A 24002-nucleotide genomic window follows, 5' to 3' on the forward strand; every position below is an offset into this window, starting at 1 on the left:
GGTTCTCTGACACCCTCAAAGAATCAAAGAAAACTTGTTGCGCCCTCGAGAAGGCCTGGCGCAAGGACCACACTGCTGACAACATGACCGCCCTCAAGAACGCTACCCGCGAACACCACCGCCTGATCCGCGCTGCTAAAAAGACCTTTTTCACTGACAGACTGGACAAAAACAGCCACAACAGCAAAGAACTCTTCAGCATCGTCAAGGAGTTCTCCAACCCCAACGCCAACGCCGTCACGCCCTCACAGGATTTGTGCGAATCCCTCGCCACTTTTTTCCATCGCAAGATCAGCGACCTCCACAACAGCTTCGGACACCAGACCCAACATAACACCACCGAACCCGCACCCCCGGCCATTACCCTCAACAACTGGACCCACATCAACACTGAAGAAACCAAATCCATCATGAACTCTATCCACTCCGGCCCCCCTTCGGACCCCTGCCCTCACTTCATCTTTAACAAAGCCAACGACATCATCGCCCCGCACCTCCAGACCGTCATCAACTCTTCTTTTTCTTCTGCTACCTTCCCCAAATGCTGGAAACACGCCGAAGTCAACGCCCTACTAAAGAAACCTACGGCTGACTCGAGCGACCTGAAAAACTTCAGCCCCATCTCTCTTCTGCCTTTCCCAGCCAAGGTAATAGAGAAGACCGTCAACAAACAGCTGACCACCTTCCTGGAAAACAACAACCTGCTTGACCCTTCACAAACCGGATTCCGAACCAACCACAGCACGGAAACCGCCCTCATCTCAGTCACTGACGACATCAGAACCCTGATGGACAACGGTGAAACAGTCGCCCTCATTCTCCTCGACCTCTCGGCTGCCTTTGACACCGTCTGTCACCGTACCCTAATCACCCACCTCCGCTCCACCGGGATCCAAGGCCAGGCCCTGGACTGGATCGCCTCCTTCCTCTCAAACCGTTCCCAAAGAGTTTACCTCCCTCCGTTTCGCTCTGAACCCACCGAGATCATCTGCGGCGTACCTCAAGGCTCATCGCTCAGCCCGACACTCTTCAATGTCTACATGAGCCCCCTCGCCAACATCGTTCGCAAGCACGACATCATCATCACCTCCTACGCCGATGACACCCAACTTATACTCTCCCTCACCAAGGACCCCGCCAGCGCCAAGACCAACCTACAAGAGGGTATGAAGGACGTCGCAGATTGGATGAGGCTCAGCCGCCTAAAGCTGAACTCTGAAAAAACGGAAGTCCTCATCCTCGGCAACACCCCGTCCGGCTGGGATGACTCCTGGTGGCCCACGGCCCTCGGCACCGCACCGACCCCCACAGACCACGCCCGCAACCTCGGCTTCATCTTGGACCCTCTTCTCACCATGACCAAGCAAGTCAACGCCGTGTCCTCCGCCTGCTTCCTCACCCTCCGCATGCTCCGCAAGATCTTCTGCTGGATCCCCGCCGACACTAGAAAAACCGTGACCCACGCCCTCGTCACGAGCCGCCTGGACTACGGCAACACCCTCTACGCCGGGACCACAGCCAAACTCCAAAATCGCCTGCAACGCATTCAAAACGCATCGGCACGCCTCATCCTCGACGTACCCCGCAACAGCCACATCTCCGCACACCTGAGACACCTGCATTGGCTCCCAGTCAGCAAAAGGATCACCTTTCGACTTCTCACCCACGCACACAAAGCCCTCCACAACAAGGGATCGGAATACCTCAACCGACGCCTCAGCTTCTACGTCCCCACCCGCCTCCTCTGTTCCTCTGGTCTCGCACTCGCTGCCGTCCCTCGCATCCGCCGCTCCACGGCGGGTGGGAGATCTTTCTCCTTCCTGGCGGCCAAGACCTGGAACTCCCTCCCCACCAGCCTCAGGACCACCCAGGACCACTCCGCTTTCCAGAGACTCCTAAAAACCTGGCTATTCGAGCAGCAGTAACCCCCCCTTTCCCCTAGCGCCTTGAGACCCGCACGGGTGAGTAGCGCGCTTTATAAATGTTAATGATTTTTTGATTTTTTTGATTTAATAATCACCACTGTAATACGGTTGACTCTCTGCACTAGTAACTTAAGAAATGTTATTGCTAAATAATGGGGTATTTGGGGTATTTGTTTAGCACAGCCTTCAATCTTGTTGAGTGCATTGGTGCTGTTTAGGTTCTTACTTGCTCATTTTAGACACACTATGTTGAACTGTCTGGGCACACAACAACATTTTAATTTTTTTGCTGCAGATAGAGGAAGAAGGTAAATGGAAGTGCTTTAGTTATATGCAGGTCCACTAGAATTATATGCCTGGAAAAGATGAAATCATGAGGCAGGGCTGACCAATTTATGTGGCAAGTTATGAATTTACAATGCCAATAGCTCTAACTCAAGAAGATGTGAGACCTATTGCATTGCAAATGCTTGTTATTTCTTTGCAGACTGCTCTATGTTTAGCTTACTGATTCTAAACTATTTTCTGTACCTGTCCTCATGCATGAGTGAGTCTGTTGTCCATTGTATTGGATTATGTTGAGCAATTGCATTGGAGTGTTTCTCTCCTGATGTACTCTGGCATATATTTCACAAAATTGCACTTACCACTTTCTTTCGATGATAATGCACGTTTTTTTCATATTGGCTTGAAAGAGGTCCATCTGTTGACCAAAACACATTGCAAACTACCACTGTTTAATTAAATCTAAAATGGATTGAAGATGCACATTTGAATTCTATATGTGTGTGTATAGATAGATAGATAGATAGATAGATAGATAGATAGATAGATAGATAGATAGATAGATAGATAGATAGATAGATAGATAGATAGATAGATAGATAGATTATTGTTTTATTTTTCAGCTGCTGGCTGAGCCTGCATGTGCAGGGAGGGGTGCGCTGGGCCATGGGAGACGGGAGGAAGAGTGGAGTGAGTGCTCTCAAGTGTTCATGTCAGTTTGGCCGGCAGTCTTAGGCTAGCCAATCAAACATGCACACTTAGATTTCTCCAACCCAACTCTGTTGCACAGCCAGGTTGGAGACACATCACAGACTCCAGTGCACTGTCTGAGCGGCACACCAAGTTGCTCAGACCAATCCTGGCACTGCTTTCATGCTAGGTATAGCATGAGAGAGTTACCAGTGAGTTTTTATTGAAATTACTAATTAATATTCATGTATTTTGAGTGTTGGATTTGTGTAGAAAATGTATTAACTTAGAGAAAAATGATGCACGCATTTGAAGGTATGACTATGTGGTTGGCTGCCAATGTTCACGAAGTGTACTTATTAATGGCTCATTAACATGAAATGTTGAGCTTATGTTTGATTAATGTAGTAATACACCATATTGAGGGTTATGCATTATGTATTAGGTTTATTATTGTAGGCCTTAACTTAGCGGAAGTCTTGGCCTAGTTGCCCTGCCTCATGTCAAGCTGCATTTCTTAGGTGTTTAATAAAATGTCTGCCTAGAGAATTAAATTGTGATTTTCCACTGTGCTGACTTGATGTACTCGTAGCAAAAGGACTTTCTCATGAAAACTGTTTGCTAGAAGATGCTGTATTAGCTAATGCAAAATTGTTAACGTAAAATGTGTAAGACTGACTTTCTCAGGAGAATACAATAAAGACACTGACTGAATTATAAGCTGCAACAATATTGTTGCCTGACGAGCCGGATGAATGAGAACATTACGAAAAGAGACAATCATCGACATGTGAACCTTGTACTAGTACAATTTGTAGATTTGAAGTTTTAATTATATGGGACAAAGTGTGAACCTGCTATCCCTTGACCAATAGGTACCTGGGAAATAGTTTTAGGAAATCTAAGTGAGCCAGACTGCACAGAGAGGAGATACCACAATTACTTTCTTAAGCGTCTAGAGGAGAGACATGCTTAACATTAAATGCTTAAAACACTTAGGGGGTCATTCTGACCCTGGCGGCCGGTGGCCGCCAGGGCCACCGACCACGGGAGCACCGCCAACAGGCTGGCGGTGCTCCCACGAGCATTCTGACCGCGGCGGTTCAGCCGCGGTCAGAAGCGGAAAGTCGGCGGTCTCCCGCCGACTTCCCGCTGCTTGGGGGAATCCTCCATGGCTGCGGAGCGCGCTCCGCAGCCATGGGGATTCTGACACCCCCTACCGCCATCCTGTTCCTGGCGGGTCTCCCGCCAGGAACAGGATGGCGGTAGGGGGTGCCGCGGGGCCCCTGGGGGCCCCTGCAGTGCCCATGCCAATGGCATGGGCACTGCAGGGGCCCCCGTAAGAGGGCCGTAAGAGGGCCCCACTGTGTATTTCAGTGTCTGCAATGCAGACACTGAAATACGCGACGGGTGCAAACTGCACCCGTCGCACCCCTGCAACTACGCCGGCTCAATTCTGAGCCGGCGTCCTCGTTGCAGGGGCATTTCCTCTGGGCCGGCGGGCGCTCTTTTGGAGAGCGCCCGCCGGCCCAGAGGAAATGTCTGAATGGCCGCCGCGGTCTTTTGACCGCGATGCGGTCATTTGGCGGCTCCCTCCAGGCGGGCGGCTCCCGCCGCCCGCCGGGCTCAGAATGAGCCCCTTAGCCTTTTCTGAACTTTGATGCTGAATCCTGATGTCTTGCTGATCAGACTGATGTCCTGATGATGAAGACTATCACAGCTTGCTTACCCAAAAGGAGGATAGGTGTATTGACTATGATGTTGTTTGCTTTTGTTTCTAGGTACCAACCGCTCTATTTTGACAGAGCCATAGATGTTTTTCCAAATTGGTGCTGACTAAATTGTTTTGCATGAAGCCCAAACATGCTATTCTAACCTGGTGTTAGTTAGGGAACTCACTGATGAAGTCCATTATATGTGAGAACAGTTGATGTATTTTCTTTGCTGAATCTAAATGTATGTAATATCGTTTGTGCAGTTATTTTTGTTATTAATTTGCACTGTAACTTTAGAATGTGTAGTAGCTCAAGCTTTGATTTCACCTCTTTGGTCAGCCAGTGTTGTTTCTGTATATTTATCATTTGATTTTGAGATTCTTTTACGTGACATTAACATTGTTAATACAGGGAAATATATATTCAAATGTTTACACAATGGTGTGGCTATTCATGACTGCAAGGTCATTGTGGGTGACAATTACTGACTCTTAGTGATTACTATTGTTATTGATTGGCATTGTTTATTAATCTGCACATACTGGATATATGGTGGGAACATCTTAAGCGAGTCACAAGGTTCGTCGGCCTAGTCGCATCCCCTTGTAAGTTTACTTATTAAGGTCAGATGCGCAAACAGACGTGGTAGCAGAGATTGTTGGTTTGTCGCCTTGACCCCTTCGCTGCCAGGCCTTTTCCCCCTCCTGTGCCAGGCCTTTTTTTGCCTATTTGGAATGGTTCTCGCTTAGGCCCTCATAACTTTTTGTCCACATAAGCTACCCACGCCAAATTTGCGTCCTTTTTTCCAACATCCTAGGGATTCTAGAGGTACCCAGACTTTGTGGGTTCCCCTGAAGGAGGCCAAGAAATTAGCCAAAATACAGTGAAAAGTTCGTTTTTAAAAAAAAAATGAGAAAAAAGGGCTGCAGAAGAAGGCTTGTGGTTTTTTCCCTGAAAATGGCATCAACAAAGGGTTTGCTAAAATCACCAGCTTCACAGCTTTCAGGAACAGGCAGACTTGAATCGAAAAGCCCAATTTTTCAACACAATTTTGGCATTTTACTGGGACATACCCCATTTTAACGATTTTTTGTGCTTTCAGCCTCCTTCCAGTAAGTGACAGAAATGGGTGTAAAACCAATGCTGGATCCTAGAAACCTAAACACTTCTGAAAAGTAGACAAAATACTGAATTCAGCAATGGGTAATTTGTATGGATCCTACAAGGGTTTCCTACAGAAAATAACAACGGAAATAAAAGAATATTGAAATTGAGGTGAAAAAAACAGCAATTTTTTCTCTACGTTTTACTCTGTAACTTTTTCCTGCAATGTCAGATTTTTGAAAGCATTATACTGTTACGTCCCCAGGACTCTTCTGATTCTAGGTTCATCAAGTACCCTAGGCACCCAGAGCCAATAAATGAGCTGCACCTTGCAGTGGGTTTTCATTCTATACCGGGTATACAGCAATTTATTTGCTGAAATATAAAGAGTCAAAAATAGGCATCAAGAAAACCTTTGTATTTCCAAAATGGGCACAAGATAAGGTGTTGAGGATCAGTGGTTATTTGCACATCTCTGAATTCTGGAGTGCCCATACTAGCATGTAAATTACAGGGCATTTCTCAAATAGACGTCTTTTTTACACACTGTCTTATATTTGGAAGGAACAAATGTAGAGAAAGACAAGGGGCAATAACACTTGTTTTGCTATTTTATGTTCCCCCAAGTCTCCTGATAAAAATGGTACCTCACTTGTGTGGATAGGCCTAGTGCCCGTGACAGGAAATGCCCCAAAACACAACGTGGACACATCACATTTTTGCACAGAAAACAGAGGTGTTTTTGGCAAAGTGCCTACCTGTGGATTTTGGCCTCTAGCTCAGCCGGCACATAGGGAAACTTACCAAACCTGTGCATTTTTTTAAAACTAGAGACCTAGGGGAATCCAGGACGGGGTGACTCGTGGGGCTCTCACCAGGTTCTGTTACCCAGAATCCTTTGCAAACCTCTACATTTGGCTAAAAAACACTTTTAACTCATAATTCGGTGACAGAGAGTTCTGGAATCTGAGAGGAGCCCCACATTTCCTCTCACCCAGCGTTCCCCCAAGCCTCCAGATAAAAATGGTACCTCACTTGTGTGGGTAGGCATAGTGCCCACGACAGGAAATGCTCCAAAACACAATGTGAACACATCACATTTTTCTACAGAAAACAGAGGTGTTTTTTGCAAAGTGCCTACCTGTGGATTTTGGCCTCCAGCTCAGCCGCCCCCTGGGGAAACCTACCAAACCAGTGCATTTTTTAAAACTAGAGACCTAAAGGAAATCTAAGATGGGGTGACTTGTGGGGCTCTCACCAGGTTCTGTTACCCAGAATCCTTTACAAACCTCAAAATGAGGCTAAAGAAATACTTTTTTCTCACATTTCGGTGACAGAAAGTACTGGAATCTGAGAGGAGCCACAAATTTCCTTTCACCCAGCGTTCCCCCAAGTCTCCTGATAAAAATGGTACCTCACTTGTGTGGGTATGCCCAGTGCCCGCGACAGGAAATGCCCCAAAACACAAAGTGGACACATCACATTTTCTCAAAGAAAACAGACGTGTTTTTTGCAAAGTGCCTACCTGTGGATTTTGGCCTCTAGCTCAGCCGCCACCTGGGGAAACCTACCAAATCTGTGCATTTTTTAAAACTAGAGACCTAGGGAATCCAAGATTGGGTGACTTGTCGGGCTCTCACCAGGTTCTGTTACCCAGAATCCTTTGCAAACCTCAAACTGTGGCTAAAAAAACACTTTTTCCTCACATTTCGGTGACAGAAAGTTGTGGAATCTGAGTGGGGCCACAAATTTCCTTCCACCCAGCGTTCCCCCAAGTCTCCCGATAAAAATGGTACCTCACTTGTGTGGGTAGGCCTAGTGCCCGGGACAGGAAATGCCCCAAAACACAAAGTGGACATATCAAATTTTCTCAAAGAAAACAGAGGTGTTTTTTGCAAAGTGCCTACCTGTGCACTTTGGCCTCTAGCTCAGCCGGCACGTAGGAAAACCTACCACACCCGCACATTTTTGAAAACTAGAGACCTAGGGGAATCCAAGACGGGGTGACTTGTGGCGCTCTCACCAGGTTCTGTTACCCAGAATCCTTTGCAAACCTCAACATTTGGCTATAAAAACACTTTTTCCTCACATTTCGGTGACAGAGAGATCTGGAATTTGAGAGGAGCCACAAATTTCCTTCCACCCAGCGTTCCCCCAAGTCTCCCGATAAAAATGATACCTCACTTGTGTGGGTAGGCATAGTGCCCACGACAGGAAATGCTCCAAAACACAACGTGGACTCATCACATTTTTCTACAGAACACAGAGGTGTTTTTTGCAAAGTGCCTACCTGTGGATTTTGGCCTCTAGCTCAGCCGGCACCTAGGGAAACCTACAAAACCTGCACATTTTTTAAAACTAGAGACCTAGGGATATCCAAGACGGGGTGACTTGTGGGGCTCTCACCAGGTTCTGTTAATCAGAATCCTTTGCAAACCTCAAAATTTGGCTAAAAAATCACTTTTTCCTCACATTTCGGTGACAGAAAGTTCTGGAATCTGAGAGGAGCCACAAAATCCACAGTGGTCACTCGCCAAACATAAAAAAACAATAAAGAACATTTTCCCTGGTGTCTAGTGGATTTCTGCCCCCCCGGGACAGATTGGCCTAATAATTTTAGGCCGATCTGCCCCGGGGGGGCAGAAACAGCCGTAAAATTATTTGCCCCCCGGGGAGCAGCCCTTCCCCTTATGTGTACATATAAAAAATAAAAAAAATCCTGGTGTCTAGTGGTTTCTGCCCCCCTTGGGGGCAGATTAGCCTAATAAAAATAGGCCGATCTGCCCCAAAGGGGGGGCAGAAATGGCCTAGAAATTGTTTTGCCCCCAGGGGAACGACCCTTGGCTAAGCGGTAGCTCCCCACAAATAAAAATAAAATAAAACCAATCCCTGGTGACTAGGGGGGTTTCTGCCCCCCCCCGGAACAGATCGGCCTAATTGTATTAGGCCGATCTGCCCCCAGGAGGGGCAGAAACAGACAAAAAATATGTTGTCCCCCTGGAGAGCGGCCCTTGCCCAAGGGGCCGCTCTCCTTATGAAATACACAAAACAAAAAAAATCCCTGGTGTCTAGTGGCATTTCTGCTGCCCGATCACATCACAGAAATGCTCAGAGAAGCCTGAAAGGAGAGGAAAGGCCTTTTCTCTGCTTCCAGGCTTCTCTGACCCCCTCCACGTGATCGGAGGAGAAATGCTGAGCTTCCAGCACCGGAGGGAAGGCCTCTGATGAGGTCAGCGCGCAAAAGCCCCGTGGCTTTCATCATCAGATGCCACGGGGAGGTCACGGGGCTCACGGGGGCAGGGTGGAAGGGGCAGTGATTCCCCTTCCATCCCTGCCTAGGGGAGTGGTGTGTCTGGCCATCTAGCAGGACGAGGTGATCTCGTCCAAGGCACTGGGGAACCAGCGCCTAGGACGAGATCACCTCATCCGGGGCACACAAGTGGTTAAGAGCCCATCATATGGTCCCAGAAATAACAGGAGATGGTAGTAGCTTGATGGTCTTGTCTTTTGAGAGCTCCTCATCACCGAGATTTGGATTTATTTTGCCAATGATACAAATTTGAGAAAAAATTTGACCCTAAGTCCTGAAATGACTTTCCCAGAATCTTGGAGCTTGCCAGTGGTTCTTTGAGGATGTTCTCGGCATTCTAGTGATGGTGTGAATGGAGTAGATTTTGCGCTTGCACAGCTTATGCAAATCGTATGTGAACTGTGATATTTGTGAAGGTTTAGGGAGTTTGCATACTCCAAATGAAGTTGTTGAAGGAGTGTGTGTACTCTGAAGTGTGAGAGTAGGGAAGTCGTCGAACTTCACTTGTGTGTGGAGCTTTGTGCTAAACAATTGTCCACGTGGTTGTTGATGTACGGACCCTGCGTGGTCTAAGATTCCAGAGTATATTGAAAAGTGTATGAGACACTTGGGTTTGTGTTGTAATTTGTCTGGTTTAATAGGTCGATCGGGCGTGGTCGAAAAGTCAGCGTGTGAGTCAAAGTGATTGAAATAATTTTTTGACTCAGGTCTGGCAAGTCCTATGCGCACCAGGACAGACTCACTGATCAGTTGAGAGTGAAATTTGCGGGTTGAATTTTGCTTGCGAATCGGGAAGCTGAGAAAGAAGGAGTAGCTGTTAGAGGGAAACACCGTCAGTATAAAAATCTGTCATGTTTCTGAAGGGAATGTGTTGCCCTACTTGTAGTAAACCGATAAATTGGGTTTGATTTTGTTTAGTGCTCACAATATTTTGCATTAGTTTGTGTGAAGCTGAGTTTGGGAGGAAAAGCCACAAAACTTTGTCAACTGCAGTACTTGTGAGAGTGACATCAGTGGAGCCATGATGGGCTAGGATGGTTAGAGAGAAGGGTAGCGCACAAATTGGCAGCCGTCCGTGAAGCGCAATTGGTTGAGAAGGTGGGTGAAGAGACTTCTGGGATTAAAAGTCACTTCTTGATCTGATTTTGAATAAAATAAAGGTTGCAAAAATGACATTTTTCAAAGCTTTAAGGGGTGCTTTAAGTGGAGACGTGTACATTACAACGAGTACAGGGGATATAGCACCGCCAGAAGGTACACCAGCTTGCATGGTAATCGAAGAAAAGGGCGCTCTGCCATGTCTTTGGCTAAAGCAATGGTGCAAAGTGACAGAGAAAGATGGGAGCTTAGTGTTTCCTGCTAATGGAACATTCAATTTGAGGAGTTTAGAGAATCTGAGGAGGGTGCTATATGATCTGAAACCCCCTGTGAGGCCAGCGCAGTTCGAGGCATTAGCGATCTGGGAGTTAGTAGCCAGACAGCAACAGAAATTTGAGAGATGAGAAAGGCAGAGAAGAAATTGCGGAGGCTACATGGGACCATGCTCAGAAATTTTGGAGAACTGAGACTCTGCAGGGGATTAAGTTATTCCCAGTAATTACACAAGACTGTGAGAAGGAAGGGAGGAAAGCTACGAGAAAGAATAACAGAAGCCCTTCCAAGTAGAGAGGCTATAAAATCTTCGACATACGAGGAAGAGTCAGACGATGATGAGTTTATTTTGCAGTTATTGAGGAATCGACCACCACCATATGCAGCACATGAAAGTGGTCCGAGTACCAGTGCTGATCCTTCAGCTCTGACACAGGTAAATGGGACAGTGAGTCCAGTACAGGGTAATCCTAGCCCGTCACAGAGTCCAATGCAGAGCAGTCTTAATGCACCTACTACTCCAGTCGTACAAAATCAGGTGCCGCAGCCAAATGCCAGAGAATTTACCCTGATGTGCCCATTGTGGAAGCTGCCACAAATCTAATAGTGCCTACGGAACAGTTTTCCTGAAACCAATGTTGGTTCAGACAGAGCTGACTCCACTTTTACTGCTGCAAGTAATGTCGAGATACACTCTGATGACAGGGACCCAGGCAGATATGTCTGTATTGATGAGCCAAAATATGGAAGCTACGCAACCACAAAGCCTAGGTGTTAGGACAAGCCCATATGCTGTATCTGTACCTGTTACTATTGGTCGGATTGTGCCTTTGTTTGCACAAGAGAAGCCCTGTGCAAGGGGACAAGGAGTCCTGAGTCAGAATCCAACGAAGGGAGGACTTAATGAAAATATCCAAATAGCCTTGCCTGTGGGACAGACCTTTGGCTGATCCAGATCCTTGCTAGACCTTAGTCAATTCGGAGTCCCTCCGGCTACCGTGATAGGGTCGAACATTAGTCAGGACCTGAAATTGTTAACACCACAGACCCCGAATACAATTGTGCACAAATACAACCTGTCCAGGCCAGCAACATTTGTTGCAAGGTTTGACTGCCCAGCAATTGACTGAATGGTTGGACAAGCTGAATACCCCACTGAGTGCCCTTAAGGGAGAGGAGTACTTAAACTACACTAGACTAAGCATGGAAGCGGGTGAGCTCATTGAGGGAACTATGGGTGTGAACAGGTTAGAGTCCTACACAGACGCCGAGTTGAGGTATTTGTGCCCAAAGATTATGAGGGAAGTAAGAAATGTGCATCAAAAGTTAGCAGACCTTGCAGATAAGTACAGCATAGAAATGGTGAAAACTAAAAATTTGAAAAGGAGTTATCGGTTAGACTTTGAGGCTAAAGATTTTGAACACATGAGATCTGCCGGAATGAAGGCACACCTCAGGGAGTTACTTCAAAGTGCTCAGACCTGAGGAGGGATATGTGACAGAACAACTAGGTCCTAAACAACTATAGCCTAAACCACTACTGCTAAACAACTAAAAAGTCTCTACAACTAAGTACTGAACAACTACTGTCTAAACAACAATTGTGCCTGATAACAATTGCCAGGACAACTAATATATATATATATATATTTATATATATATTTAGAAACAACTAACAAACCATAAAAAACAAAAAGAAAACCTTACCTTAAAATTAGTTGTTCAGGCAATTGTTATTTAGGCACAATTGTTGTTTAGACAGTCGTTGTTCAGTACTTAGTTGTAGAGACTTTTTAGTTGTTTAGCAGTAGTGGTTCAGGCAAATAGTGGTTTAGACCTAGTTGTTCAGGATGTTTCCCCCTGAGGAACATTAGACAAATGGGAAGGCAGATTGGTAAAGAAACGAGAAAAGAGAAAAAGGGATTCTGCGGAGCTGCCTGCAAATGTGCAGCAGGACAAGGATCCGATGAAACTTTCACCACTCAGAGAGATTCCGGGAGGGAATTTTGTTCACGTCCCTTGGAGCAGAAGTGACATTCTGTCATTTACGAACGATTATCCCAGGTTGAGAGAGAAGCCAGTGGAATGGTACCAGCAGACAGACAGATTTGTGAAACCTTCAAAGTGTCTGTGGGAGGACTTGAACACTTTATTAGAGATATTGGTTCCTACTAATCTGTGGATGGAGTCTAAGAGGAGTGTAGATTAGCCAACAAAAGAGCCGCCAGACAGAGATCAGGTTACAGGCGCGCCGTCTCCTGAAGTAATTAAATATTACTATAAAGTGATTTCATTTGAAAACAAGAATTTCACCCAAAAATATTGACTGGCAGAGAATTGACAGGACAGCTCAAGAAGCAAGGAAGTCGATACATGCATATTATTATGATCGATTGTTGCAGGCTTTCAAGCATTACAGTGGTACAGAAACAAGTGAGCCGAAAGACATGATTCATTTTGTGTTCAGGTTTCTGGAAGGATTGAGACTTGAAGTTAGCCAGATGATTAAGAGTCCCTTGATTTGCTGGCAAGCAACGCCGATTGATGAGGTGTTGCAGTATGGAAAGTACTGTAGTGATGAGATTGAATTGGAGCAGAGAAAGTTGAAGGAAAAGGCGATGGTGATGCAGATTAAAGCTGCACAAACAGGGATGCAGGGAAAGTTTCCACAACAGCTACCACAGCAGCAGCAGGGAAACATGGTATTTCAGAATCAGATGAGAGGTAGAGGTCGCGGAGGTAATGTAAACCGTGGTCCAGATTTGGGTACTGTAGCGGTTCAGAATGATGTACATGAAATGAAGAAATTGTTGCCTTGTCACAGTTGTGGAGCGGTCGGACATTGGAAACAGGAGTGTCCAATGACGATGCAGGAAGGTGTTGTTCAGCAAACTAATGGCATCAGCTCATTCCAAAGCATGAGAGGACCGAGAATGAGAGGTCCTAATCCAAATTTTCAAAATAATGTGAATCAAATGCAGAAATTTCAATCCATGCCACGTGTGCAAATGACACAGTTGCAGCCAATGCAACAGCAGGTTCCCATGGTACCTAGACAACAAATCCAAATGCCTCAAGCCCCAATGGAACAGCAGCAGGTGATGCTTCCTCAACAGGTCACAGGTCAGAGGTCAAACCAAAGTAATAACACAGTACACCAATTCCCGTTACGCAGTGAGAATGGAATAAACAATGATTGGGTGAGCGAGAGCTCAGATGAGGAGGAATGTGTGCTTGCAGCTTCCTTAAAAGTAGATCAGAAAGGTCCCTATGTGAAGGGAAAAGTCATGGGTTACAGAGTGTCCTTCTTGGTTGACACAGTAGCTACGCGCTCCACAGAAAGAAGTGCAGAAGTTCCAACTTTGACACTTTCAGGAAAGACAGTCCAGATTGCAGAAGTAGCTAATCAGTATTTGACCAACTCAATTACAGAACCAGTTCAGGTTAAAAGTGGCAACTTTCAGGGATTGCTAAAATTTGTAGTCTGTGATTCAAGTCCAGTATCCCTACTGGGAAGAGACTTGCCTTGTAAAACGAGGTGCTCGATTAGTTGCTCAAATGATGGAATCGAGATACAGACGAATAGTGATGATGAGGATGACCCAGCTCCCGAGACCGAGTGTGAAACCACAAATGAGGAATACCCCCTGATTGATTTCTTTCCAGTGTTCAAAGTGAAGGAGCTTCACCCTGATGTACATACAGGGAACAGTTAACGAGAAGGTGTGGGATCTGACAGGGAAAGAGATAGGTTTAATAGAGGGAGTTGAGCCAGTTAAAGTTTCCATAAAGCTGAATGTGATTTTTACTCAAATTCCTCAGTACCACATGCCACAAGATGTTCTTATGAAGATCGCCCAAATAATTGCAGAATTGGTGGAACAAGGGGTCCTGAAAGAAGTGTTGAGCAGCCCATGTAATTCACCGATAATGGGGTTGAAAAAGCTCTGTGGGAAAGTTTGAATTGTCCAGGATTTGAGAAAAATAAAAGACATTGTGATCATATGTTGCCCTGTGGTACCAAATCCAGCTGTGATAATGTTTCAGATTCCATGTGCTGCTGAATATTTCACTGCGTCACAAGCCTTCTTTTCTGTGCCTTTTCACAAGGATAATCAATTTCTCTTTTGTTTCAAGTTTTTAGACCAAGTTTATTGCTGGTGTTGAATTCCTCAAGGGTTTTCAGAGTCACCTTCTATGTTCAATCAGATCTTGAAAAATAATTTGGAGCTGTTGGAATTGCCTTTCCAATCAACCTTGGTACAGTACATTGATGACTTATTGATTGCGTCCAAAACAAGGGACAAGTGAAAATATGACACAATTGCCTTGCTGAACCATTTGGGAAAGAATGGTCATAAAGTGTCACCACTTAAATGGCAATACTGTCAGAAGGAGGTGAAATATTTGGGTCACCAGATTAAAAAGGGATCAAGGAAAATATCCAGATAAAGGGTCACAACAATATTGCAGATTAATCCCCCGACCACACAGAGAGATGTCAGGATGTTTTTAGGGATGGTAGGCAACTTCCGCCACTGGATTTCCAATTTTTCAGTCATTTCCAAGCTTTTACAGAAGCTGACCGATAAGGAAGTCACCAATCCCATAGTGTAAGACCAAGCTTGCATAAAAGTGTTTACAGAATTGAGAGAGAGTCTGTGCAAAGCTCCGGCTTTGGGTATTCCTGCCTACACTTAATCTTTCACATTGTTTTGTCATGAGCGTGATGCATGTTCTTTGTCTGTCTTGACGCAAGTCCATGGAGGTGTAAAGCGCCCAGTACCATATTTCTCAGCTACTCTGGACCCAGTTGCAGCAGCTTTACCAGGCTGCTTGCGTGCAGTTGCAGCGGTTGGACAGAGTTTCACACAGTGTGAAGGCATTGTGATGGGACATCCCTTAACTATCATGGTCCCTCACTCCATTGAAATCCTACTTACCACAACGAAGACTCAATATTTAACAAGTGCAAGATTGACCAGATATGAGGCGAGTATTCTAGGGTCACCAAATATGTCATTGAAAAGATGTACAGTGCTTAACCCGGCAACCTTACTTCCAAATGAAAATGTTGTAATTGAAATATTGGCGGGCATTGAGCGTGATTGTCTTGAGGTAACTGACTTGTGCACAAAACTGAGACCTGATATTAGAGACACCCGATTGGAGGAGAATGACCAAATTATCTTTGTCAATGGTTCTTGTCTAAGAGACAATACAGGGATACTGAGAGCAGGATATGCCATGTGCACAATTACTGGAATCCTGGAAGCGTCTTGGCTTCGGGAGTGTATTCTGCACAAGTAGCGGAACTGGTAGTTCTTATTAGAGCGTGCCATGTTTCTGCTCAACTTAAAGTTACCATGTATATGTATAGCCAATATGGATTTGGAATATTCCATGATTTCGTCCAGTTGTGGTCACAGAGAGGTTTCATGACCTCGTCTGGTTCACCAGTGAGACATGGTGAAAGAATTAAATAATTGTTGCATGCTATCCAAATGCCTGAAAAGATTGCTGTGGTCAAATGCAGTGCACACCTGAAAGCACAAGACTTTGTGTCAATGGGGAATGGATATGCGGATCAAGTCGCAAGGTTTTGCGCATTGAACTGTGTATCGTTTAAAGATAAATGGGAATTGTTACCTGAAGAAGATGAAACATGTGCAAGTTTTGCATTGAAATTAATTGATAGATTGGCAGAATTGAAAACATTGCAGAATATTGTTGATAGGGAGGAAAAAGTGTCATGGAGCAAAATGAAATGTGTACAGTGACAAGATGAACTGTGGGTTTCAGAAGAGGATCAATTGGTTTTGCCTAATAGTCTATTGCTCAAATGGCTAGGCATTATCATGGTCAAGCATATGTTGAGAGGGATGCCATGAATAATTTGTTCAAGCACAATTGGATCAACCCAAGGTTTAGACATGTTGCTGAAGAAGTTTGTCATTGTTGCGTCACTTGCCAACAAATAAATGTGGGGAAAGGGACAATGGTTAATTTGAGTCACATTGGAAGAGCAGGAAGTCCATTCAGCAGAATGCAAATGGATTTCATTGAGATGCCTGTGTGTGGAGGTTTGAAATATGTGTCAGTGATTGTCTGTATCTTTAGCCATTGGATTGAAGCGTACCCTGCATGAAGAAATGACAGCCTCATAGTAGCGAAACTGCTGCTTAAGGAACTGATACCACGTTTTGGGTTTCCCATCTCTTTAGGATCAGATATGGGAAGTCACTTCAACAATGAAGTGATTAAATTGTTATGTGCAGCATTGAACATTGGGCAGAGGTTACATTGTAGTTACCGCCCTGAAGTATCAGGATTAGTGGAACAGATGAATTGTACCTTGAAGTCAAGAGTCGCAAAGATGTGTGCGTTCATGAATCTGAAATGGTCTGACGTGCTGCCTTTAGTTCTGATGACAATGAGAAGCACACCCAACAGGAAGACAGGATTGTCGCTGCTTGAGATCCTTATGGGCCGAGCCATGAGGTTGCTAGCGGTACCTGCAAAAGCACATATCAACATTATAGATGACATAGTGTTGGACTACTGCAAAGGTCTGGCTGTTGTGGCTCGCTCTTACTCTCAGCAGGTGGAGGCCACCACACTGCCACCGATCCATGACCCAGGGCACAACTTGAAAGCCTGTGACTGGGTTGTGATCCAGAAACACGTGAGGAAAACGTGTTTGGATCCTCGTTGGAAGGGTCCATTCCAGGTCGTTCTGATGACTACAAGAGCTGTGAAGGGTGCTGGAGTTCCAAACTGGATCCACTCAAAGAAAGTGGCATGTCCTTTGGACAAAGAAGAAGAGTTGTTAAGAGTACCAACAATGACAAAACAAATTTCAGAACCGGAAGGACAAGCAAAAGGAACTGAGACTGGATCTGAACTCATTAAGGACTGTTCAGTCACCCTGCGAGAGACGAAGGAGAAGACCTACAGGAGGATGACAGTGAGCCAATCTAAATTAAGGCAGAGGACAGCCTAGTCAGAGGAGGTTTTCCTAGAAGCAAATGATTTTGAGAGACAATTAGAACAGTTGTCAGACCCCGAGGGGGAAGGAGTTGAGGCGGACCTAAGCCTATGTGATCTGACTCCTCCAGAACCAGTTGCAGGTCCATCAAGAGAAAACATTACAGAGCAAGAAGAAGTTACAAGTTCAACACTGAAAAGAACATTGACCACAGGTCCACTGAAAGAAGATAAGTGTCCGGAGTCACAAGCAAAGAGAAAAGAAGTAGTTTTTGAGACAACAATTGAGGATGAAGTACATACAACAAGGAGAGAAGATCTAAGTGAAGGAGAATTTAATAGAGATCAAAAGTTAAGAAAGAGAATAGTAAGTCGAAGGTACACAGGTCCTGAATCGGGGTGTGCAACTACAAGTGAATGGCATAAAGATTTTTGGTCTTTTTGTTTTGATCAAGACATTCCAGGTCAATATTTTGGCACTTGAAGGAAGTTGATGAACTGAACTGTCAGAACAAAAATTTTGAAAAGTGCAAAAGAAATGGAAACTGTTGAATGTAACCAGAAGAGACTTTGATAACCTGATTTGACCTTTTGATAACTTGATTTGACAAGCTGCTTACCTGATTTTGACAAGCTACTACACCGATTTTTGACAAGGGATCCTGGAAGTGAGATTGAGAGTTGTAGATAACTGCTGAAAGAAGATTGAAAATGTTTGTTTTGTTTTTGATTTTGACATATTCTACATTTCTCTTCTGCTTTCTGATTCTTTACAGATCATGAGTAACATTAATCAGCAGAGTAAGAAGAATTGGTGCTGTAAATACATGAATATTGGTGTGGCAATTGTGTGTGGGATACTGTTTGTGATATTGATCGTGGGTAGACTTTTCTTGACAAGGGTAAAGCCAACCATACTTCAGCTTTAGAAACAACTGCTGTATTAACAGCTATAGAGAAGTTTAGGTTATATGAGAAGCATCTGCATGAGGGTACCAATGCACAACGGGAACTTTCTTCTAATGTCTTCTATCGCTTATTGAGTGAGTATGTTGAGACGATGGATGCGAAAAATTGTTATGTGTGTACGCAGATTCATTCATCAGTTGAAGAAGGAGTTACCTATAATAGTTTGCCTCTAACTTATGGGATACGTTCTAGCCTGCTACTAATGAAATGGTATAATCAGGAGTACATTCAGTACTTCTATTCCAACCACAATGTGGTGTTTTCGTTTGTCCCCATAATTAGGTACCTTAGTTGAGTAGCTAAGGATAATGACATAGTAATAGTTAAAGGTTTCTTCGAACCTACATTAACGTTTGGCACAGCTTATGTGCACAAAAACAACCTGACATGCTTGCTTACACCTTTAGAAAAGAGTTTCTTAGATCACACCAATGACAGGAGAAAGGCATTGAAGGAGGGGTTCGAAAAAGGCTTAGAGAAAAGGACTTACACAAATGATTATGCTTATAGGGCTAAAAAACACAAGAGAAACTAGTTCTAGATGTGCAACATGCAGGGAAGCTTTGTGTATATAGGCCTAAATCTCGCACTGACACTTTATTTGTGGGAACGAGTGAATGTATACATGTGTTTTTGTTTCAGAGTAAATAGACATTTATGTTGAATGGACAGGATCCAGCGATTCCTGGGATATATTACATCTGTGGTCCTAATGCTTATTACCATCTTCCAAGAAGATGGTATGGGATATGTTACTTGGGGATAGTTTTCCCAAGGATTTTTCAACTTGACGACTTAAAGAAATTTCAGAAAGTGACTGAGTTACATCATATTAGAAAGAGAGAGTCTCCTTCTGGTATAGTGATAGACATATTTGGAGCAATAATTCCTTCAGTGGGAGTTGTTCTGAATTCGATAACGATTCGAAAGTTGTCTACTATTGTGGATAACATGCTGACAATTTTTTTAAGGAGCCATACTCCTGATAGATACTGAACTAGCTGCTGAAAGACTTATGACTCTTCAGAACCACCTTGCGTTAGACATTATTTTAGCAAAGGATGGCAGAGTTTGCAAAATGCTTAATTCTAGGCATTGCTGTTCGTTCATTCCTGACAATAGTCAAGAAATTAGGAGCTTACCTACTAATCTGGCTAATGAGACAGCTGAGTTGAAAGAGTTGAAAGAACCAGGCGTTTGGGAGAAAGTTAGCAAAGGATTTGCTTCAGTGGGAAATTGGCTGAGCAACATCGGGAAAGGGATATTATTGAAAATAATACAAGGGTGTAGTATATTTCACATTTTTATGTAGAACTAATTAGTTATTTCACCAGGTTCATCTTGTTTATTTTAAAGTTTATTTAATTGTTATAATGTTACAATGTTTCTTGGTATGCTCCACTCCCCCCATGCTGCGCCAGGCATGAGAGAATCTGGAATGTGGAGAGTTGGCAGTTGAGATCTTGCCGAGCAGCTTGGAGGTGAGGCTGGAGTTTCTTGGATTTCTAACTTGAAGAATAAATACATCACAAGGATTTATTTTTGTTTCCTGAATCTTTTCTTCTAGAAGTTACTTCATTTTTGGCGACGAGCTGAACCTCTTCTTATCCAGGAACTCCAACTCATCTTTATTCGTGTCATGATCAGAGGTATTTTTTTTTTTTTCTTCCTCTTTGATTCTTGTGACATTTCATTTTTTTTTTCTCTCGGCTGCTACTACTTTTCTTATATTTTTTTTTTATTATTGCTAATGTTTTTTTTGTTACGATCCGTGTCTTCTCCGGCACGGTTTCGTTTGTCTCGAGCGCTTTAGTTGCCGTAGCAACACTTTCCTCGAGCAGCGTCAGAACAGAAGCTTTCCTTTCAGACATGCGAGCGCTATTGATTTATCGGCGCGCTCGTGTCTAATTCAAGCTTCCTAATGTGAAAGCTTTCTCTCCGGCACATACGCGCTGCACTATGCCAGAAACCTTGAAGATTCTTGGAGTTCCGCTGCGCTGTGCCAGAAAGTTTAAAGATTCTTGGAGTTCCGGCCTCATTAAACTCCAGTTCAACATCGTGTAACAGTACAAACGTTTTGTACTCGCCTCGAGTACATTTTTTTAAAACAACACTTGATTATAACGAGTGCATGAAGGTGACAGGAAACTATTTTGAACATTTTCCTATGCATTTTTTTTTTTGCTTTTGTGTCACCAATTTGTTTTTGGGAATTTTAAGCTTTTTGATGTTTTGGACTTACAAATCTCTACAATACATTGTATTCAACATAAAAAATGTTTTTATCTTGGTGACGTAAAGGTACTGGTGCTCCAATTTTTTTTTTCCTCATCAAAAATGCAGAACATTTCTCCTCCACCATTTTTTCTTTCAATAGCTGGTGATCCACATATTCCCTGGAACAAATGGAAAAAAGTTTTTCTGGCTTACATACGAGTTTGTGGAAGTAATTTATCAGCTGAGAGAAAGACATCACTTCTACAACATTGTTTGGGTGCGGAAGGACAGGAAATTTTAGAGACTCTGCCACATATTACCCACCCTGATGGTGCGGATGGCGACTCCTCCTTAAATGAATTTGAACTAATGTTACTTAAATTGGACAGACATTACTTACCAAAGATTTCTATAATTCTTCAACGAAACATAAACAAAATGATTCGGAGTCTATTGAAGACTTTGTTACCAATTTACAGTGTAAATTCGGAGACAATTTGGATGAACGCATTCGGGATCAGTTCATGCTAGAATGTAAGAGTGACAAAGTAAGGGAAGCCCTGTGGTCTAAAGGAGATCCTACGCTGGAAGAAGTCTTGATTGTAGCAAAACATATTGAGCATTCTGAGTCTTGAATCGAAGATGTGAGGAAATCTAAGAAAACGGATTCCACAGTGCATAGTTTGGATGCTAAATCTAAAGTGACGCAAAACACCACTGTGAAGGGAAAATTACTTTGTTTCAGGTGCAATTCTCCATCCCATTTAGCAAAAAACAAAATGTGTCCAGCTCTTAATGCTGTTTGTAACAAGTGTGGGAAAAGAGGACACTTTTCTAAATGTTGTAGGGCCATGGGAAAGAAGAATGTTAAAGTTAATGAAATTGAATGCACCGACTGGGAGGAGGGAGAGCACAGTTTTGTTCTTCAAATAGTTAATGACGTCAATTGTATTTCTGATCATCAATGTGTGTACCCTTCAGATATTGTTGAGGTGGGTGGTGTCGACATATCGATGATGATGGATTCAGGAGCGAAATTGACTCTTGTTTCAGAATCTGATTATGTTAAGTATTTCTTGGGTAAAGTTACATTACATGATCCAGATGTTACACCTTTTGGTTATGGCGGTAAGCCCATTGAGCTAAAGGGTTATTTCAATGCAAACATTAACTTCAAAGGAAATAGAATTGTAGGTAAAGTTTATGTTCCAGTTGTAGGTGACACGATTCTAAGCTGGCCCAATCAGAAGTTATTGGGAATCATATTGAATCCTAATTTGGATCCTCAGGTACAAGTGCAGGAAATAACAAATGTAGGTGATGATTTGATGAGAGAATTTCCCTGTGTTTTCAACAATGAAGTGGGTTGCATCAAAGGGTATAAACACGTATTGTTTTGAGAGATAATGCCACTCCCAAAACATGTAAGGTTAGGAACATTCCTTTTAGCGTTCGAGATAAGGTTAAGATGGAACTACAGAGGTTGTTATCTCAGGGCATAATTGAAAAGGTGGGGGCTACAGAATGGATTGCTCCCATAGTGGTTGCTACTAAGACTTCAGGGGAAATCAGATTGTGCGTGGACTTGAGAAACCTTAACCTGACTGTAGTTGAAGACAGATTTTCCCTGCCAAATATATCAGAGATGGTTAGTTCTCTAGGAAATGCTACATTCTTCACCACTCTTGATCTCAGTTTGGCTTACCATCAGGTACAGTTGTGTGATGAGTCCAAGCCCCTTACCTCCTTCATTACACCATTTGGTGTTTTCATGTTCAACAGAATGCCTTTTGGTCTGTGTTCTGCAGCTTCCGTGTTTCAAAGGCTAATGGATGATATTTTGGGGGGCATTGAGGGCGTAAATAATTTCCAAGATGATGTTTTAATTTTTTCAGAAATGTTTGAATTGCATAAAGAATTAGTCAGAAAGGTTCTCAAATTTTTTCAGTCACGTGGTATTACATTGAAAGGTAATAAGTGCAGATTTTTCAAAACAGACATTTCTTATTTAGGTCACATCATATCAAAGGATGGTGTTAAACCTAAACAGGATTTAGTGATGACTATTGTGAATTTGGCTGCTCTGGAATGTAAAAATGAAGTTCAAGCCTTCTTGGGGATGTCAGAGTTTTATGCTGAATTCATTCCTGGTTTTGCCAAAAGAAGCTCTTCCATAAGGAATTTGCTCAAGAAGAGTGTTGATTTTGTCTGGGATGCTGATTGTCAAACTGAGTTTGAAGACTTAAAACAAGCTTTGTCTAGTGCTCAATCTCTCCGCAGTTTCCGTCCTGGTTTACCTTGTTATCTTACCACAGATGCTTCCGAGAAAGGTTTAGGATGTGTTCTGAAACAGGTAGTCAATGGTAAGGTCAACAATATAGCTTTTGCCTCACGCAGTCTGTGTGGGGCGGAGAGCAAGTATTCCACTATAGAGAAAGAAGCTTTGGCAGTATTCTGGGGCATCAAAAAATTCAAGCAGTTTCTTTGGGGAAATCGATTTGAAGTGCATACAGACCATAAACCTTTATGTGAAGTGTTTGAGAAGAAAGGATTGGATAATATTTCTTCTTGAATATGTAGATGGATTGTGAGTCTCCAAGATTTCCATTTCACAGTCAAGTATGTACCTGGGTGTGATAACAGAACTGCTGATTGTTTATCTAGAATGAAGGTGAGGAATTTAGCTGAGGATGATTATGAGGAGTCTTGGTGGGTGGAGGAGGAGGTGGAAGTTTGTAACATAACTGATGGGTGTGTTTCTGAAGAAGAGTGGAAATTAGAGCTAGACAATGATGAAGAATTGAAAAAAATCAAAATGATGCTGTCTGCTGATAGGAATCTGTGCAATAATGATAGGTTTGGAGAACAGTTTAAAAAAAATTGGCATGAGCTTTCAGTTTACAATGATATAGTTGTGAGAGGTAGTAGATTGATACCTCCTAAAAATTAGCGTGGACGTTTGATGGATCTTGCACACGAGGGTCATCAAGGGATTGGCAAAACAAACGAAAGAATGAGATGTGTATATTGGTGGCCTGGAATGGATTTAGAGATTGAGAGAAGAGTTCGTGAGTGTGTAGAGTTGCAGATAAGAGTTTAAAACTTAGAACTCAACCAATGTTTTTGAAAGAAATACCAAAAGAAGTGTGGGAGGAAATCTCCATTGATATAATGGGTCCTATAGGTTCTGGTACATCTTCGAAGTATGTCGTTGTTGTTATGGATGTATTGTCACGGTGGCCGGAGGTATTGATCACACATGAAGTTACCTCATCAATTGTTATCCGTTTTTTATCAGATGTGTGTGGAAGAGAAGGTAACCCGAAATGTATTGTGTCTGACAACGGGGTCCAATTCACGTCTAGGTTAATGTGTGATTTTTTGAACTCAAGAGGGATTGTACATAAGAGGTGTGCACTCTACCATCCA

The sequence above is a fragment of the Pleurodeles waltl genome, chromosome 10 (assembly GCF_031143425.1).
Source record: "Pleurodeles waltl isolate 20211129_DDA chromosome 10, aPleWal1.hap1.20221129, whole genome shotgun sequence".
Taxonomy (NCBI): domain Eukaryota; kingdom Metazoa; phylum Chordata; class Amphibia; order Caudata; family Salamandridae; genus Pleurodeles; species Pleurodeles waltl.